The sequence below is a fragment of the Scyliorhinus torazame genome, chromosome 5 (genome assembly GCF_047496885.1).
Source record: "Scyliorhinus torazame isolate Kashiwa2021f chromosome 5, sScyTor2.1, whole genome shotgun sequence".
Taxonomy (NCBI): Eukaryota; Metazoa; Chordata; class Chondrichthyes; order Carcharhiniformes; family Scyliorhinidae; genus Scyliorhinus; species Scyliorhinus torazame.
In genome coordinates this window covers 155,017,374-155,035,262 of record NC_092711.1, presented here as the reverse complement: position 1 = coordinate 155,035,262, position 17,889 = coordinate 155,017,374, and the positions used below count along the sequence as shown (strand labels likewise).

At 45.2% G+C, this 17,889-nt stretch overlaps 1 long non-coding RNA gene across 1 annotated transcript; it reads right to left on the bottom strand.

Moving 5' to 3' along the window:
* Window positions 1-862: 862 nt before the first annotated feature.
* On the bottom strand, window positions 863-17,882 carry LOC140420192 (uncharacterized). Its single transcript, XR_011946221.1, has 2 exons — window positions 17,364-17,882; window positions 863-9,508 (listed from the first exon to the last, which is right to left on the bottom strand). It is a non-coding gene; the product is annotated as an uncharacterized lncRNA (long non-coding RNA).
* Between the last annotated feature and the right edge of the window lie 7 nt (window positions 17,883-17,889).

Genomic DNA, 17,889 nt, shown 5'->3' with positions numbered 1-17,889 from the left:
CTCTACCTTTATCCCCAAAGTGACAATTACCTCACGTCAGAGTTGTGCCTGTTGTAACATGACAATTGGTCAATTTGGCCACTGGATCAATTTAATTGGATCCCCAACTACCTGCACCAGTTTCTCTCTTTGACAGGGGTGACACAGTGGTTAGCACTGCTGCCTCAGTGTCAGGGACCCGGGTTCAATTTCGGCCTTGGGTCACTATCAGTGTGGAGTTTGTATCACCCCATGGGTTTCCTCCAGATGCTCCCGCAGTCCAAAGATGTGCAGGTCAGGTGGACCAGCCATGCTAAATTGTCCTTTAGTGTCCAAAGATGTGCAGGTTATGTGGGGTTAAGGGGTAATGGAGATAGGGTGGGGGAGTGGGCCTCGGTGGGATGCTCATTCAGCGGATCAGCGCAGACTCGATGGGATGAATGGCCTTCTACACTGTAGGGATTCTATGATCCTATGAATACAATACAACTGTTTCATACTATTCCTTTATCTGATTCTATACAAATCCCTTATTCATACAATTTCAAATGTTGAGGCTAATCAGAGCTTGAAGGTCTCTCTTGCCAGTACATTTATCTTCATTACACATTATTTATATGCACAGCAATGAACGTTTTACATTTTGAAAGCAAATAAAACTCAGTCTTTCACTATAACTACTGATTCATTAATTGTAACACAATTAAGGCTCATTACTTATTCAGTCAACAGTTACTGACCTTTAGCCAATTAATACAGTAATCTTTCATTAATACTGTTGGATAATATAAGGTACATTGGTTCAAAGAGACAGTTTTGTGGAAGGCAATATCTTTCTTTCTTACTAACCTTGACTGGATTGAACAATGAGTCTTAGACTGAGCATGATATGATGTTCTGTAGCTTTATAAAATGCTGGAACAATTGTTTAAACAATTTCCACTAGTTCAGCAGTTTTGGTTGAAACAGTATTAATTTTTAAAATTAAGGTCCAGTCACATGTTAGAGTTTAACATGGTTTCTTTGGCCTTGTTACCTAAAACAATGAAGATGGACGAGTGATTGTTTTTAAAAATGAAATATTATTACTGAGTCATATCTACAATTTCTGACATCTCAAAAGTACTTAATTGACTGGAAAAAGCTTTAGGAGAATCTGTGGGCCATGAAAGACGCTATAGAAATGTAAACTATTTCTAGAATTAGTCATGAAACTCAGCCCACTTGCGACAATCAGCAATAAAATCTGAGTCTTGACTTTGTGCCTTTCGCTCCATTTCAAATAGCTCCTGAAAATCCAAACAGTATATGAAATTATTAGACAAAAACCAGAACGAGTTGTTGCGAGTTGGGATTCAAAATAAACTTGGAAATAAACTAGGAAAATAGACTTGTAGGGCGGTGGAATTACTTAGATAATTGATCCAAAGAGCTAGCATGGGAATGATGGGCAGAATGGACTCCGGTGCTTTATGAGCCTCGTTTACATTTGAGGAAAGTAGGAAATATTTGGAACTCACTTCCTATGAGGGAGGGAGAAGCAGAGATGAAGGAATGTTTCCCAAAGGAAATTGGAAGGGCACTTGAGGGAAATAAAGCGACAGGGACACGGGAATAGAACGGGGAAATTATTTGATATGGGGAAAAAGGCACTGAAGTGGATGATCAGCCATGATCGTATTGAATGTCAGTGCAGACTCGATTGAATGGCCAACTCCTGCTCCTATGTTTCAATGATACAAAAATAGGGAGGAAAGTAAGTTGTGAAGAGAACATAAGGAGGTTAGAAAGGTATATTTTAAATGAGTGGAATAAAATCTAGCAAAATTAGTGTAATGTGGGAAAATGTGAAATTGTACATTTTGTCCGGAAGGAAAAGAAGCTTCTCATCGAACTAGTGAGAGATTGCAGAGCTCTGAGACTCAGAGGGATCTGGGTGTCCGAGAGCATGAATCACAAAAGGCGAGTATACAGGTGCAGCAAGTAATTAGGAAAGCTAATAGAATGTTATTGTTTATTGTGAGGGGAATTGAATACAAAAGGGAGGTTATGCTTCAGTTATACAGGACATTGGTGAGACCACATCTGGAGCACTGTGTACAGTATTGCTCTCATTTAAGGAATGATGTAAATGTGTTGGAAGCAGTTCAGAGAAGGTTTACTGGACTAATAGCTGGAATTGGATGCTGGTCTTATGAGGAATGATTGGACAGACTGGGCTCGTGTCCGATGGAGTTTAGGTGACTTGATTGAACCGTTTAAGATCCCGAGGGGCCTTGACAAGATGGATGTGGAAAGGATGTTTCCTCTTGTGGGACAATACAGAAATTGGAGTCACTTTAAAAGTAATAACTTGTCCATTTAAGGCAGAGGAGAACTTTTTTCTCTCAAGAGGGTTGGGAGTCTTTGGAACTCTCTTCCTCAAAGGGCAGTGGAAGCAGAGTCTTTGAATACTTTAAAGGCAGAGCTGGATAGATTCTTGTTAAGCAAGGGGGCGAAAGGGGAGTTAGACCATAATACCATAAGAAATAGGAACAGGAGTAGGTTATTCGGCCCATCATGCCTCCCCGCCATTCAATCATGGCTGCTCCAACATTTCTCTTGTCCACTTTCCTGCCCTTTCCCTGTAAGCCTTCATTCCCTCACTGATCAAGAATCTATTGCAGCTTTAAATATACACAAAGACTCTGTCCCCACAGCTCTCACAGTTCCAAAAACGCACAACCCTCAAAGAAGAAATTCCTCCTCATCTCAGTGTTAAATTGACATCTCTTTATTCTGAGACTATGCCCGCTGGTCCTAGACTCTCCCGTTAGGGGAAACATCCTCTCAGCATTTACCCAATTAAGCCCCTTAAGAATTCTGTATGTTTCAATGAGATTACCTCTTATTCTTCCAAATTCCAACCTGTTTAATCTTTGCTCTATGACAATCCCTCCTTATCGGGATTCATCCAACTGAACCTTCTCCAAACAGCTTCCAATGAAATAATATCTTTCCTTAAATAAGGGGATCAAAACTGCTCAGTTCTCCAGTTGTGGTCTCACCAGCACCTTGTACAGCTGCAGCAAGACATCCCGACTCTTATACTCCAACCCCCTTGGAATCAGGGCCAACATTCCATTAGCCTTCCTGATTACCTGCTGCACCTGTCTGCTAGCTTTCTGTGTTTCGTGCACAAGTTCCCCCAAGTCCCTTTGTGTTGCAGATATCTGCAGTTTTTCTCCATTTAAATAATGTTCTTTTGTTCTCCCTTCCAAAATGAACAACTTCACATTTTCCCACATTATACTCCATTTTCAACTTTTTGTCCACTTACTTAACCTCTCAATATCTCTTTGCAAACTGTTTGTACCCCCCTCGCAACTTACCTGTCCACCTTTTTTGTGTTGTCTTCAAATTTGGGCACAGTACGTTCGCGTCCTTCCAAGTCATTAATATAAATTGTACACAGTTGCGATCCCAGGACTGATCCCTGTGGAACCCCAATAGTTATAGGTCGCTGTGCCCCCAATCATTGTTTTGTGCCATTAGCCAATTCTCTATCTATCCCAATATACGAGTTCCAACACCATGGGCTCTTATCTTATGACTTTACCTTTTGTGAGATACCTTGTTGAACACCTTCTGGAAGTTTAAATACACCAAACACATCTACTGGTCCCCCTCTATCCACTCTGATTGAGACTTCCTCGAAAAACGCTGCTAAATTAGTCAGACACGTTTTCCCTTTCACAAAGCCATGCTGACTCTGTTTGATTAGATTATCATTTTCTAAATGTCCTACTATTACTTCCTTAATTACTGCTTCCAAAATCTTCCCAACAATAAATGTTGGGCTAATTGGCCTATATTTACCCGCTTTTTGCCACAATCCCTTTTTGAATAGTGGGGTCACATTGACAGTTCTCCAATCCTCCGGTACTTCTCCAGAATCCAAGGATTTTTGGAAAATCACAACCAGTGCATCCACTATCTCTGTAGCCATTTCTTTTCTGATCCTAGGATGCAAGCCATTAGGACCAGGGGACTTGTCTGCCGTTTGCCTCATTATTTGCCTCTAAAACTAGTTTGGCAGGGTGGTGGGAACGGGAACAGCAGGCCAGTAAGTGTAGAGACTGGGGGGGAAAGTGAGACTGAGATAAACGTAGCGCAGAGTTAGAGCAGGCAGAGGGAAGCCGCAGGGCTCAGCGGGACTGTAGGTCTGGAGTGCATTTGCTTCAATGCAAGAAGTATATCAGGTGAGAGAGATGAACTGAGCGCCTGGATTACTGCATGGAACTCTGATGTAATTGCAATTAGGGAGAAATAGCTAAAAGAGGGACAGGACTGGCAGCTTAACATTCCGGATATCGTTGTTTTAGACGGGACAGAAGGGGAAACTAAAGAGGTGGGGGAGTTGCATTGCTGAATAGGGAGCAGATCACAGCTGTGTTGAGGGAGGACACATTGGAGGGATCTTTCAATGAGGCATTATGGGTGGAGCTCAGGAATAGGAAGGGTGAAATCACAATGTTGGGAGTGTACTATAGACCTCCCAATAGCCCGCAGGAGACAGAGGAGCAATTGTGTAGTCAGATACTGAAAACGTGAAAAAAGTAGGGTCGTTGTGATGGGTGACTTTAACTTCCCCCATATTGACTGGGAATCACTTACAGCCAGGGCTCGGATGGAGAGCAATTTGTTAGATGTGTCCATGAGGTCTTTTTCATACAGTATGTTGACAATCCAACCAGGGAGGGGGCCATACTAGACTTGGCATTGCGGAATGAGCCAGGCCAGATGATTAATGTTTCAGTGGGAGAGCATTCTGGGCTTAGTGACCATAATTCCATAAAATTTTGAGTAGTCATGGATAAGGATAAGAGTGGCCCGCGGGTGAGGGTGCTTAATTGGAGAGGGCCAATTACATCCAAATTAGACAGGAACAGGGGAATGTGGATTGGGAGCGGCTATTTAAGAGCAAATCCACGTCTAACATGTGGGAGGCTTTTAAAGACCAGTTGATTGAAGTGCAGGGCAGGCATGTCCCCGCAAAAATGAAGGATAGAAATGGCAGGATTCGGGAACCATGGATGACAAATTGTAAGCTTAGTCAAAAGGAAAAAGGAAGCATATGATAGGTCTCAGCATCTAAAAACTGATCACGCCCTTGAGGAGTATAAAGCCCTTGAGGAGTACAGTGAAAGTAGGAAGGAACTGAAACGGGGAATTCGGCCAGCCAAAAGGGGCCATGAAATGTCTCAAGCAAACATGGTCAAGGAGAATCCCAAGGCTTTTTATGCACATATTAGGAGCAAGAGGGTAGCAAGAGAAAGAGTAGGCCCACTCAAGGGCAATGGAGGGAAGTTCTGCGTGGACCCGCAGGAAGTGGGTGAAATGGTAAGGAGTACTTTGTATTCAGTGTTCATTAGGGAGAAGCACATGACGGATGTTGAGGTCAGAGATAGGTGTGTGAAAGCTCTTGAGAACGTCAATATATCAATGGGGGAAGTGTTGAGTATCCTAAATTGCATTAAGGTAGACAAGTCCCCAGGGCCGGATAGGATCTATCCCAGGTTACTGCGGGAGACAAGGAGAGAAATAGCTGGGGCCTTAACAGATATCTTCACATCCTCTTTGACCACAGGTGAGGTTCCAGAGGACTTGGGAATAGCCAATGTTGTTCCTTGTTTAAGAAAGGAAGCAGGGATAATCCAGCAAATTATTGGCTGGTGAGCCTGACATCAGTGGTGGGGAAGCTTTTGGAAAAGATGAGGGACAGGATGTATGCAGATTTGGAGGAAAATGGACTAATTATTGACAGGCAGCATGGTTTTGTATGGGGAAGGTCATGTCTCACCAACGTGATCGAGTTGTTTGAAGAGCTGACAAAGAAAATTGATGAGGGAAGGGCGGTGGGTGAAGTTCATATGGACATTAGTATGGACAAGGCATTTGACAAGTCCCACATGGCAGACTGGAAAAAAAACTAAAATCACATGAGATTCGGGATGGGCTGGCTAGATGGATATAGAACTGGCTTGGTTATAGAAACAGAGAGTCGCGGTGGAAGGGTGTTTTCAGAATGGAGATCTGTAGCTAGTGGTGTTCCGCATGGATCAATGCTGGGATCTCTGTTGTTTGTAGCATATATAAATGGTCTGGAGGAAAATGTGGGTAGTCTGATCAGTAAGTTTGTGGATGACACTAAGATTGGCAGATTTGCTGATGGTGCTGAGGATTGTCAGAGGATACAACAGGATGTAGATAGATTGGAGACTTGGGCACAGAAATGGCAGGTGGCATTTAATCCGGACAAATGCGAGGTGATGCATTTTGGACTATCAAATCTAGGTATGAATTATACTGTAAATGGCAGAACCCTTAGCAACATTAACATACAGAGGGATTTGGGCGTGCAGGTCCACAGTTCCCTAGAAGTGGCAACACAGGTGGCCAAGGTGATTGAGAAGGCATATGGAATGCTTGTCTTCATCAGCCGGTGCAGCGAGTACAAGAGCTGGAAAATCATGTTGCAGCTATATAAAACCTTGGTTACGTTGCATTTGGAGTATTGCATGCAGTTCTGGTCACCACATTTTCAGGATGTGGAAGCTTTGGAGAGAGTGCAAAGAAGGTTCACCAGGATGTTGCCTGGTCTCCAGGTTCTTGGCTATGAGTAGAGGTTGAATAAACCAGGATAGTTTTCACTGGAAAGACGGAGACTGAGGGGAGACCTGATAGAGGTCTACAAAATAGTGAGAGGCATAGACAGGGTGGATAGTCAGAGGCTATTTCCAATGGTGAAGTGTCAATCACCAGGGGTTACAGGATCAAGGTGAAAGGGGGAAAGTTTAAGAGAGATGTGCGAGGTAGGTTTCTCACACAGAGACTGGTGGGTGCCTGGAACGGCTGCCAGAGGTTGTGGTGGAAGCAGGCACATTAGCAACATTTAAGAGGCAACTGGATGGGTACATGAATCGGGAGGAAGTAGAGGGATACGGACCGAGTAAGGGTAGAAAGTTTTTTTATTAGTTAGCACATCATGATCGGCACAGGCTTGGATGGCCGAAAGGCCTGTTCCTGTGATGTACTTTTCTTTGTTTTTACTACATCTCTAGTGATGGTATTTAATTCCTTACCCATATTTATTTAGCATTAATGGAATATTCGACACTGATGCAAAATATCTGTTTAACTCCTTTGCCATTTCCTTGTACCCCATAACTATCTCCCCAGATGTATTTTCTAAGGGGCCTCTGTGGAGTTGAGGTTACAATCAGATCAGCCGGGAACTTATTGAATGGTGGAGCAGGCTCGAGGGGCCAAGTGGTCTACTCCAGCTCCTAATTCGTATGTTATCACATCCTTTATAATAGATTGTAGCATTTTCCCTCCGACTGATGTCAGGCTAATGGGTCTGTGGTTCCCTGTTTTCTCTCTCCCTCCTTAAATAGTGGGGTTACATTTACCACCTTCCAATCTGCAGGAGCCATTCCAGAATCTACAGAATTTTGAAAGATGATCACAAATGTATCCACTATCTCTACAGCCGCCACTTTCAACGCTCTGGGATGTAGAGCAGCAGCTTTTGGAGATTTATTAGCTTTCAATCACATTAATTTCTCCAGTACTGCTGTTTCACTAATACGAATCTCTTTCAGTTCCTCGTGCTCACTAGTTCCTTGGTTCTCTAGTGTTTTGGGGACAATTTCTGTATCTTCCTCTGTGAAACAGACTCACATTGTTTAGTTTCTCTGCCATTTCCTTATTCCCCATCATAAACTCTCCTGTCTCTGCCTGGAATGGACCCACATTGGTCTTTGCTAATCTTTTTCTTTTCACATTCCTATATATAGGAGCTTTTCCAGTCGGTTTTTATGTTTCTCACCAGTTTGCTCTCATATTCTATTTTCTCTTTATCAGTTTCTTGGTCCTCCTTTGCTAAATTCTGAAACAAGTTCCCAGTCCTCAGGCTTCTTAAAAGAATCGATATTTTATGTAACTATGTAACACATCCTGAAATGCTGTGCTTGCCTGTCTAACGTTTATTGTAAGTACCCAATCTACCACATACAACTTATTCCTCAGACCTTGGCAGTTTCCTTCTGTGAGAAACACCCAGATGAATTAAACAGAGTAACCGTATACCCACCTTAGCCCATCTTCATGGCAACATGGCCGCATTGGGGTACTTCCAAACAGAACTGCAAAATTAATAAACCTTTAACTTCCAAACACCCTTTCACTCTGTGATCCTCGTGAAAACTGAAACCAAGTATTTGCCACAAGGCTCAAAGAGCATCAGCCCACTGGAGGCAAAGTCGTGAGACCGGCCAGCCCAGCAGAAAGAAACCCTCCGACCCTCCCCATTGACCAACTGACAGAATGAATGAAATGCCATGCTGCATTGAACTGAGAACAGAAACAATAACAGCAGAATCCAACCCTGTAATCACTTTGAACTTGTTGGTGTCTCAGCAGGTGTGATGAATCACAAAATCAGTTCCCACATTGGGTGCAGATGAACTCGCCACCGTCGAGGCAGCTGGGATGGATCGCTGAATTCCTCCCTAATCAGAGCAGGTGAACGGCCTCTCCACTGTGTGAATTCGCTGATGTCTCTGCAGGTTGGATGAATCACTGAATCTCTTGCCACACTGAGAGCAGGTGAATGGCCTCTCCCCAGTGTGAACTCGGTGATGTTTCGGCAGGGTGGACGAATGTCTGAATCCCTTCCCACACAGAGAGCAGGTGAATGGCTTCTCCCCAGTGTGAATTCGCTGGTGTGACTTCAAGCTGGATAACTCAGAGAATCCCTCCCCACATTGAGGGCAGGTGAACGGCCTCTCCCCAGTGTGAACTCGCTGGTGTCTCTGCAGGTTGGATAACCGGGTGAATGCATTCCCACAGTGAGAGCAGGTGAACGGCCTCTCCCCAGAGTGAACACACTGGTGACTCTTCAGGTTGGATAGACGAGCAAATCCCTTCTCACACTGGGAGCAAGTGAAAGGCTTTTCCCCAGTGTGGGCTCGCTGGTGTGGCTTCAGGCTGGATAATTCAGTGAATCCCTTCCCACACACAAAGCAGGTGAATGGCCTCTCCCCAGTGTGAATGCGTCGATGGATCTCCAGTTTAGATGGGACTCTGAATCCCTTCCCACAGTCCCAACATTTCCATGGTTTCCCCATGTTTTGGGTCTCCTCATGTCTCTCCAGGTTGGACAATCAGCCAAAGCCTTGTCCACACACAGAACAAGTGTACGGTTTCTCCCCGCGGTGAATGGTGTGATGTTTTTTCAGGCTGTGTAACTGGTTAAAGCTCTTTCCACAGTCAGTGCTCTGGAACACTCTCACTTGGGTGTGTGTGTCTCGGTGCTTTTCCAGTCACACTGATGTTTAAAATCTTTTAAAGTTGACAGATCGGGCAAACATTTCTCCTTCTAGATTCAAAGGCCGTGATATTCAGGACGATGAATTGAGTAACTCTGTCAAATCGCCACGTGACCTTTTAGATTTCTGTCTGTATCTCCTCCTCTTCTAATATCCTGGAAAAACAATTTACAGAAGTCAGCACTTTAAGACAGGATAGAAATTCAAAACAGACAATTTTTCTTTTCTCTCTTGTTCCCCCGTAACTGTAAATCTCCATCCCACACACTCTCCCTCCAGTCTCACTCTGCTGTATCTAATATTATCCCTCCCAATTCTCCTGAAGGTGCTGATTCAGGCCGATTGACAGATTCATGTTCACCGCTTCCTGAACTGGACACAGAGATCAGAATAAATAAGAGCTGTATTTGGCCATTCGACCCATCAAGCCTGCTCAACCATTCAATGAGATCATTGGCTGATCTACCTCAGCACCATTTTCCCATACTATCCCCATATCCCTCGCTATCTTCAATATCTAGAAACCTATCAATCTCTGTCTTGAAAATACTCGATAACTGAGGCTCCACAGTTCTCTGGGGTAGAGAATTCCAAAGCTTCACCACATCCCCATCTCCATTTTTCTGCCTGTTCCCTAGAACCCTTGACTGTCTCGTCAATCAGAAATCTGTCTGGGGGGTCCACGCGAGGCGGATGTGGGAGTAGCTGCTTTTCCGCAGGTTCTGGTGCCACTCGCCTAGAATCCATCATTTATCCTGATTGGCCAGCACTCATCTACCTCATCCTTGAATTAATATTTGTTCTCATATCCCTGAAAGACTTGAGGGGTAAGGTTTGGTGAGATTATGCCGAAGAACCTTATGAAATCAGTCGATAAAAGAGCGCAGGATTCAGCAGGGGCAGAGCCGCCTTTTCAACATGGCGGCCTGACCTTCAGGAGGTTTCTTGACCCCGCGCTCTCGGAGGTGGTGAAAATGATGATTGACTAGAGGCTGCCTGTGCTGACTCAATATCTGTGAGCTTATGTGGCCGAGCTGTAAAATACCATGAAGAGGCTCGATGATCCGGAGGAGAGAATCTTGAACTTTTGAGCAAGATGCCTCCTCGGCTGAGGCAAAACTTCAATCCTTGGCAAACTGTCTTAGTGACGTGGCAGAGGTCCTGGAGGACTTGGAGTACTGAGGGTCAGAGAAAGAACATTCGCGTCGTCGGCCTGCCAGAAGGTGTGGAGGGTAAGGCTCCCATTAGGTTCTTCGAGGACCGGCTGCCACGTTTTCCCAAGCTGGATGTGAAGCCTGGGTGTTTCAAATTAGAACGGGCATCGTATCCTGTCTTTGAGCCTGAGGGATAGTTTTCATCCCAGGCCTGTAATCATTCACTTCCACAACTTGAAAGATCACCAGAAGTTCCTGGAGACGGGTAATGTGAGGTGGGACCTGGCTCCATGAGGGAGTAAGTTTTTCCTTCTTCCGGGACTTTTCGGCAGCAACGCAAACGGAGCATCAAGGCTTCGGTGAAGTTTGAAGGGAACTCAAGGCTGTGGGAGTGAATTATGTCGCTTTATCCGGAGACCCTGAAAATTGTATCTGGCAACTCCGTCAAGTCTTTTGATAATCTGACTGCAGCCCTGGCCTTCGTTAAATCCACGAAGGGCAAGGATTTGGAGGGATGGTTTGCAGCTCAGACTAACTCAGGCTCTCATCCGGACTCGTTCCCCATCATTTAAAAAAAATATATTGAGAGTATCCAATGCTTTTTTTACCAATTAAGAGGCAATTTAGCGTGGCCAATTCACCTACCCTGCACATCTTTTTGGGTTGTGGGGGTGAGACCCATGGAAACATGGGGAAAATGTGGAAACTCCACACAGATAGTGACCCGGGGTCAGGATCAAACCCGTTGGCCTCTGCTTGTGATTTGAAGACTGAGAATTTTGGAGATATTGTATTCTCGGTATTTGGTGCAGTAAGGATTAAAAGCCGGAGTTAGTGTGTGTGACTTCTGCAGTCATGTTTCTTAAAGAAATCCTAGTTTGAAAGACAACTAAATTTTGGAGCCAGAGGTGCAGTTAAAGCATCGTAAAAAACGTGGGCTAATGGAGATCGAGGGGATTCCTTGTGGAGTTAATTAGATTTCAGCTTGTAAAATGATGTCATTACTGGGAGGAACAACGGTTTCAGGCTTTTTGCAGCAAAGCAGTGTTTTAGTTGAGGATTAGTTCAAGATGTGAGCAGAGGTCAAGCATCTCAGTTCAGTTGAAAATATATGTCTGTAGCTAGATTTGCAGTTTCTTTCCAAGCAGTTCAGAAGAGTGTCATTAGAAGGCGAGCTGAAACAAGCTGAAACAGCTTCCCAAGTTTCTTCATGGTTCTGACAGGATTCAGATCTTTTCTTTAAAGTGGTGACACAAGATCTCTCTTTCTCAAAGAACCTGTAAAGCAGGTTTTGCTGAGGTCTAACTGTGTTTAATGGTGGATTGAGAGCTGAGATGGTGTTTTTGTTGTTTGAGTGGGAATAAAGGTAGCAGTTAAGGGTTACTGTATTCACTGTATTGATTAGCATTGTTTAAGGGCTAATTGTCAGCTGTTTTCTGGTGTGATGTTAAACATATTTTAATATTGTGTCAGTAATAAAGTTTGTTTTCCTGTAGCACAGCCCTATTTTGTGTGAAATCACTCCTGGAGTGAGATATCCTTTTCTCACAGTCTGACAAAACACAAATAAAATATTGGGGTTTGTGTCCAGTATCCGAGCCACTGTTCGGGCCTGGTCCGGGATCATAACAGTGAGGAGGTGGGTTATGTGGATGTTTAGAGAACTTTGTACCCAAGGAGCAGAGATTTTACCTTCTTTCCAGCCCCACATCAATGTCATACTAGAAACGACAATTTGTTTGTGCCGAGGACGATCCTACACCTGGTGTCCACTTGCATCACAGGGAGCATCGTAATCGCAGACCTTCCCCCGTTTGTCTGCAGTTTCTGCTCGAGGGCTCACCCCCAGGTCGAGAATATGGAGGTTTGGAGCCTCCCTGAAAGGAGCTACATCATTTACGACGCACTTTACGGAAGAGTTTAAGTTCTTCCTTTCGGTTAATTCGACCCCTGGTATTTACCACTCCATTTTGTGGGAGACGTGTAAAACTCACTGCTAATAAAAAGTGCAGCATTCTGGAGAACCAGTGGCGTCTGGAGGTTTGTTTCGCGAAGGCGGAAGAGAATTATAAGAAGGCTCCTAGTAAACTATTGCTGAAGGAGGTTAACGCAGCAAGAGTGCCTTTGGACTCCCTGTTGACTCAGCAGGTTGAGAAAAGTTGAGAGTTTGTGAGGCAGACGTTGTACGAGTTTGGGGATAAGCCAACCAAATACTTGGCTTGTTTGAAGGGGGGGGGGGGGGGGGGGGCTTCAAGGGTAAGCCCTCTTTTCTTGCTAAGTTACCCTTCAGATGGTTCCCCATGGGATTTAAATATCTGGGCATGTCAATTACCCCCCTCTTTCAGACAGCTATATGGGGCCAACTTTCCACAGCTGATGGTGACTATTAGGTGGGACCTTGCCCAGTGGTCGGCTCTTCCGATTTCATGGTGAGGGAGGATTGTCTTCATTAAAATGAATGTGTTGCCCAGACTGCTGTACCCTCTGCAGATGCTGCCTGTACTGCTGTTGTTAAAGAAATTAATGGAACAATTAGCACATTTATCCGGAACAAAAATAAACCTCGCCTCAAGTTTGTTCAGCTCCAATCACCAGGAGCTAAGGGAAGGTTGGGTCTCCTGAATATCAAGTTTTATTAATTGGCCTCTCGTCTTCGGTTCATAAGAGATTGGGTTAGGATGGACCCAACATCCATCTGGCTCAATACAGAAGCAGACCAGTCAGGTCTCCCTCTATCCAAAACTGGGATAGGTTGATTATGGAATGCATCTCCATGCAATTTTTAATGTCTGTACTTCATTCCGAGTCTGATGCATTGGGTAAAGTATGGGACTCCTATCTTAAATACATACGCTCCAATTTGACTGACTTGTTCCTCCTGGGCTTTCCATGCGTGAATTCAATTTAACTTTGGCCAGGAGTGGGGCACAGTGGGTAGCACTGCTGCCTCACAGCACCAGGGACCCAGGTTTGATTCCTTGAGTGGCTGTCTGTGTGAAGATAGACATTCTCCGTGTCTGCGTGTGTTTCCTCTGAGTGCTCCGTTTTCCTCCCACAGTCCAAAGATGTGCAGTTAAAGTGGATTGATCATGCTGAATTTCTCCTTAGTGTCCAAAGAGGTGTTAAAGAAATTACTGCAACAATTAGCACATTGATCTGGAACAAAAAGTAACCTCGCCTCAAGTTTGTTCAGCTCCAATCACCAGGAGGGTTAGGTGGGTTGACCATAATTAATGCACAAGGTTACAGGGATAGGGCAGAGAGTGGATCTTATTGAAGTGTTCTTTCCGCGGGTCAGTGCAGATTTGAAGGGGCAAATGGCCTCCTTCTGCACTATATAAATTCTATGTCATCTCTGTTCTGTTATTCATTTGAATTTGACTATAGTCTGTTTTATAATATATTGGGGTGTGCGACCTGCATCGTTATCCTCCGTTTTTATATAATCTTACCCTCTTTCCCCACTCACTATGTTAACCTGTTAACTGGTTGTTCACTGATCTGGCATTTCATCTAAAGGTCCCTCAAATATCCTGTTCCAAATTAATTCTGCAATGTGTTGTATTTATGCGGCAATAGCTCTTGTTCTGCTCTGTGACCATTTTCCACCAGTTTTTCTGTTACGCTGCTGCATTCATTGTTTAAAAAATGGTTTAAAAAAATATATATATTAAAAATCTGTCTAACTCATCCACTCATCCATGAATATATTTAACTACCCCCAAGCCTCCACTGGTCCCCGTGGAAGAGAAATCCAGAGACTAACAACCCTGAGGGAAGAGATGACTGGAAATATATAATGTAGCTACAGCACAATATTACAAGGCTAGAAATAATAATAAAAGTACTTTATTACTGAACCATAAATAATATATCTAATCTGCACCATCTAACAACACTGGACATATCTCCGTCTGATAGTAATTTATTGTCCCCCTTAAATGTCAACCATCTCCTGGGGAAACCAGCCATTTAATCATGAACATTAGAAAACTGACCATCCTTTTAGCCAGACAAACAAATGTATCAAGGGCGGCACGGGTGGCACAGTGGTTAGCACTGCTACCTCACAGTTCAGGGACCCAGGTTCAATTGTGGCCTCGGATGACTGTCTGTGTGGAGTTTGCGCTTTCTCCCCGTGTCTGTGTGGGTTTCCTCCGGGTGCTGTGGTTTCCTCCCACAGTCCAAAGATGTGCAGGTTAGGTGGATTGGCCATGCTAAATTTCCCCTTAGTGTCCAAAAGGTTAGGTCGGTTCACTGGGTTACAGGGATAGGGTGGAGGCGTGGGCTTAACTGGGGTGCTCTTTCTAAGGGCCGGTGCAGACTCGATGGGCTCCTTCTGCACTGTAAATTCTATGATTCTATGAAGCTGAGGGAGTAAAGGATGTCAATGTTTTTAAGAGAGCGACGTGGATCAAGCTTTCCAGAGTCTGCACCTTCCCTGGATTCACTTCCTTTCCCTTCAGTTGCTGCATGTCACTAATTGAAGGTCAAAATGAGAAAAGAAATGGAAAGGGGGAGAAAAGAAAGTGTTTTACTCACAGATGTTGGAGACAGGGGAAGTTTCAGTCTGTGTAAAGCTCAATCTTCATTCGGGGAAGTTTCAGTCTGTGTAAAGCTCAATCTTCATTCGGTGAAAGACTGCGGTGCGGCAACCGAAGAGGAAAGGGTTGAATTGGACCCTCCGGAAGGTCGCTGCCCTAGACTCGACATGTATGCTCAAGTCGTCAGGAGTTGCGTCAATGCCAGATTCATCAGTCGCATTCACAAGACAGCCCCGAACATCACCCAAGCACAACGCAATGCCATCCACGTTCGAAGACCAACCGCAACATAGTCATCAAACCAGCAGACAAAGGAGGGGCCACCATCATACTGAACAGAACGGACTACTGCAAAGAAGTGTACCGACAACTCAACAACCAGGAACACGTCAGACATTACCTGCAGATCCGACCAAGGAACACACCCGCCAACTCAATAGACTGATCAAGACCTTGGATCCAGACCTTCAGAGCACCCTACGTCCTCTCTTCCCACATACTCCCCGCGTTGGAGATCTCTACTGCCTCCCGAAAATACACAAGTCCAACACACCAGGCATGCCTATCGTGTCAGGCAATGGGACCCTGTGTGAGAACCTCTCTGGCTACATCGAGGGCATCTTTGAAACCCATCGTACAAGGAACGTCCAGCTTCTGTCGCGATATGGCGGACTTCTTACAGAAACTCTGCACCCATGGGCCAATCGAACCAGGAACATTCCTCGTCACAATGGACGTCTCGGCACTCTACACCAGCATCCCCCATGACGACGGCATTGCTGCAACAGCCTCAGTACTCAACACCATTAACTGCCAATCTCCAGATGCAATTCCGCAACTCATCCGCTTCATTCTGGATCACAACAGCTTCACCTTAGTCAACAAGTTCTTCATCCAAACACACGGAACAGCCACGGGGACCAGATTCGCACCTCAATATGCCAACATCTTCATGCACAAGTTTGAACAAGACCTCCTCACCGCACAGGACCATCAACCAACGTTATACACCAGATACATTGACATTTTGTTCCTTTGGATCCACAGCGAACAATCACTGAAACGTCTACATGATGACATCAATAAGTTCCATCCCACCATCAGACTCACCATGGACTACTCTCCAAAATCGGTTGCATTCTTGGACACACTCATCTCCATCAAGGATGGTCACCTCAGCACTTTGTTTTACCGCAATCCCACGGATAACCTCACAATGCTCCACTTCTCCAGCTTCCAACCTAAACATATTAAAGAAGCTATTCCCTATGGACAAGCCCTCCTATACACAGGATCTACTCAGACGAGGAGCGTAACTGACATCTACAGATGCAGAAAGATGCTCTCGTACGAATGGGACATGGCGCTCGACTCATCGATCGACAGTTCCAACGCGACATAGCAAAACAACGCACCAACCTCCTCAGAAGACAAACATGGGACACAACAGACAGAGTACCCTTCGTCATCCAGTATTTCCCCGGAGCGGAGAAACTACAACATCTTCTTCACAACCTTCAACATATCATCGATGAAGACGAACATCTTGCCAAGGTCATCCCCACACCCCCACTACTTGCCTTCAAACAACCGTGCAACTTCAAACAAACCATTGTTTGCAGCAAACTACCAACCTTCAGAACAGTGACCACGACACCACACAACCCTGCCATGGCAATCTCTGCAAGATGTGCCAGATCATCGACATGGGTACCACCATTACACGCGAGTACATACTCGTGCGACTCGGCTAATGTTATCCACCTCATACGCTGCAGGAAAGGATGTCCCGAAGCATGGTACATTGGCAAGACCAAGCAGACCCTGCGACAATGGATGAAGCGACATCGCGCAACAATCACCAGGCAGGAATGTTCCCTTCCAGTCGAGGAACACTTCAGCAGTCAAGGGCATTCAGCCTCTGATCTCCGGGTAAGCGTTTTCCAAGGTGGCCTTCAGGATGCGCGACGATGCAGAATCGCCGAACAGAAACTTATTGCCAAGTTCCGCACATATGAGTATGGCCTCAACCGGGACCTTGGATTCATGTCGCAGTACATTGACCCCCACCCACCCCCACCATCTGGCCAGGGTTTGCGAAATCCTACCAACTGTCCTGGCCTGAGATAATTCATATCTCTTTAACCTGGGATTACCCCTCTCTGGATCTGTAGACTTAATTACCTGCAAATGCCCGCATTCAAAGCATTGTCTTGCATCTTTGACTGTGTCTATATATGTTTCTGGAACCTACCTCTTCATTCACCTGAGAAAGGAGCAGCGCTCCGAAAGCTAGTGACATCGAAACAAACCTGTTGGACTTTAACCTGGTGTTGTAAGACTTCGTACTGTGCTCACCGCAGACCAACGCCGGCATCTCCACATCACTGTCTTTAAGAGAAAGAGAGAGAGACCTGGGCCAAGCTTTGCAGAGTCTGCACCCTCCCTGGATTCACTTCCTTTCCGTTCAGTTGCAGCAAGGGACCAACTGAAGGCCAGAATGAGAAAAGAAAGTGTTTTGCTCACAAATGTTAGAGACAGGAGGAGGTATCAGACAGTGTGATGTTCAATCTCCATTCACACACAAAGCTCGCGCTGATTGGCTGGAGGAGGAGAGTCCTTCCGGTCCTAACTCTTCGCATTGGTCAACGCCTCAGCAGGAAGGTCAGGGGGTGGCCTTTCCCTCGCCTCTCTTGGACATGCGCAGTCCAGGGCCGGGGGAGAAAAAAATCACCGAGAGGCTGCTCGCTCTGGCCGGAGCTGTCAGCCGGTTGCCTGGAAACCTTGTCTCGAGGAGGGGGAACAATGAGTGGGTCGGAGCTGCTGTGACTGCCGGAC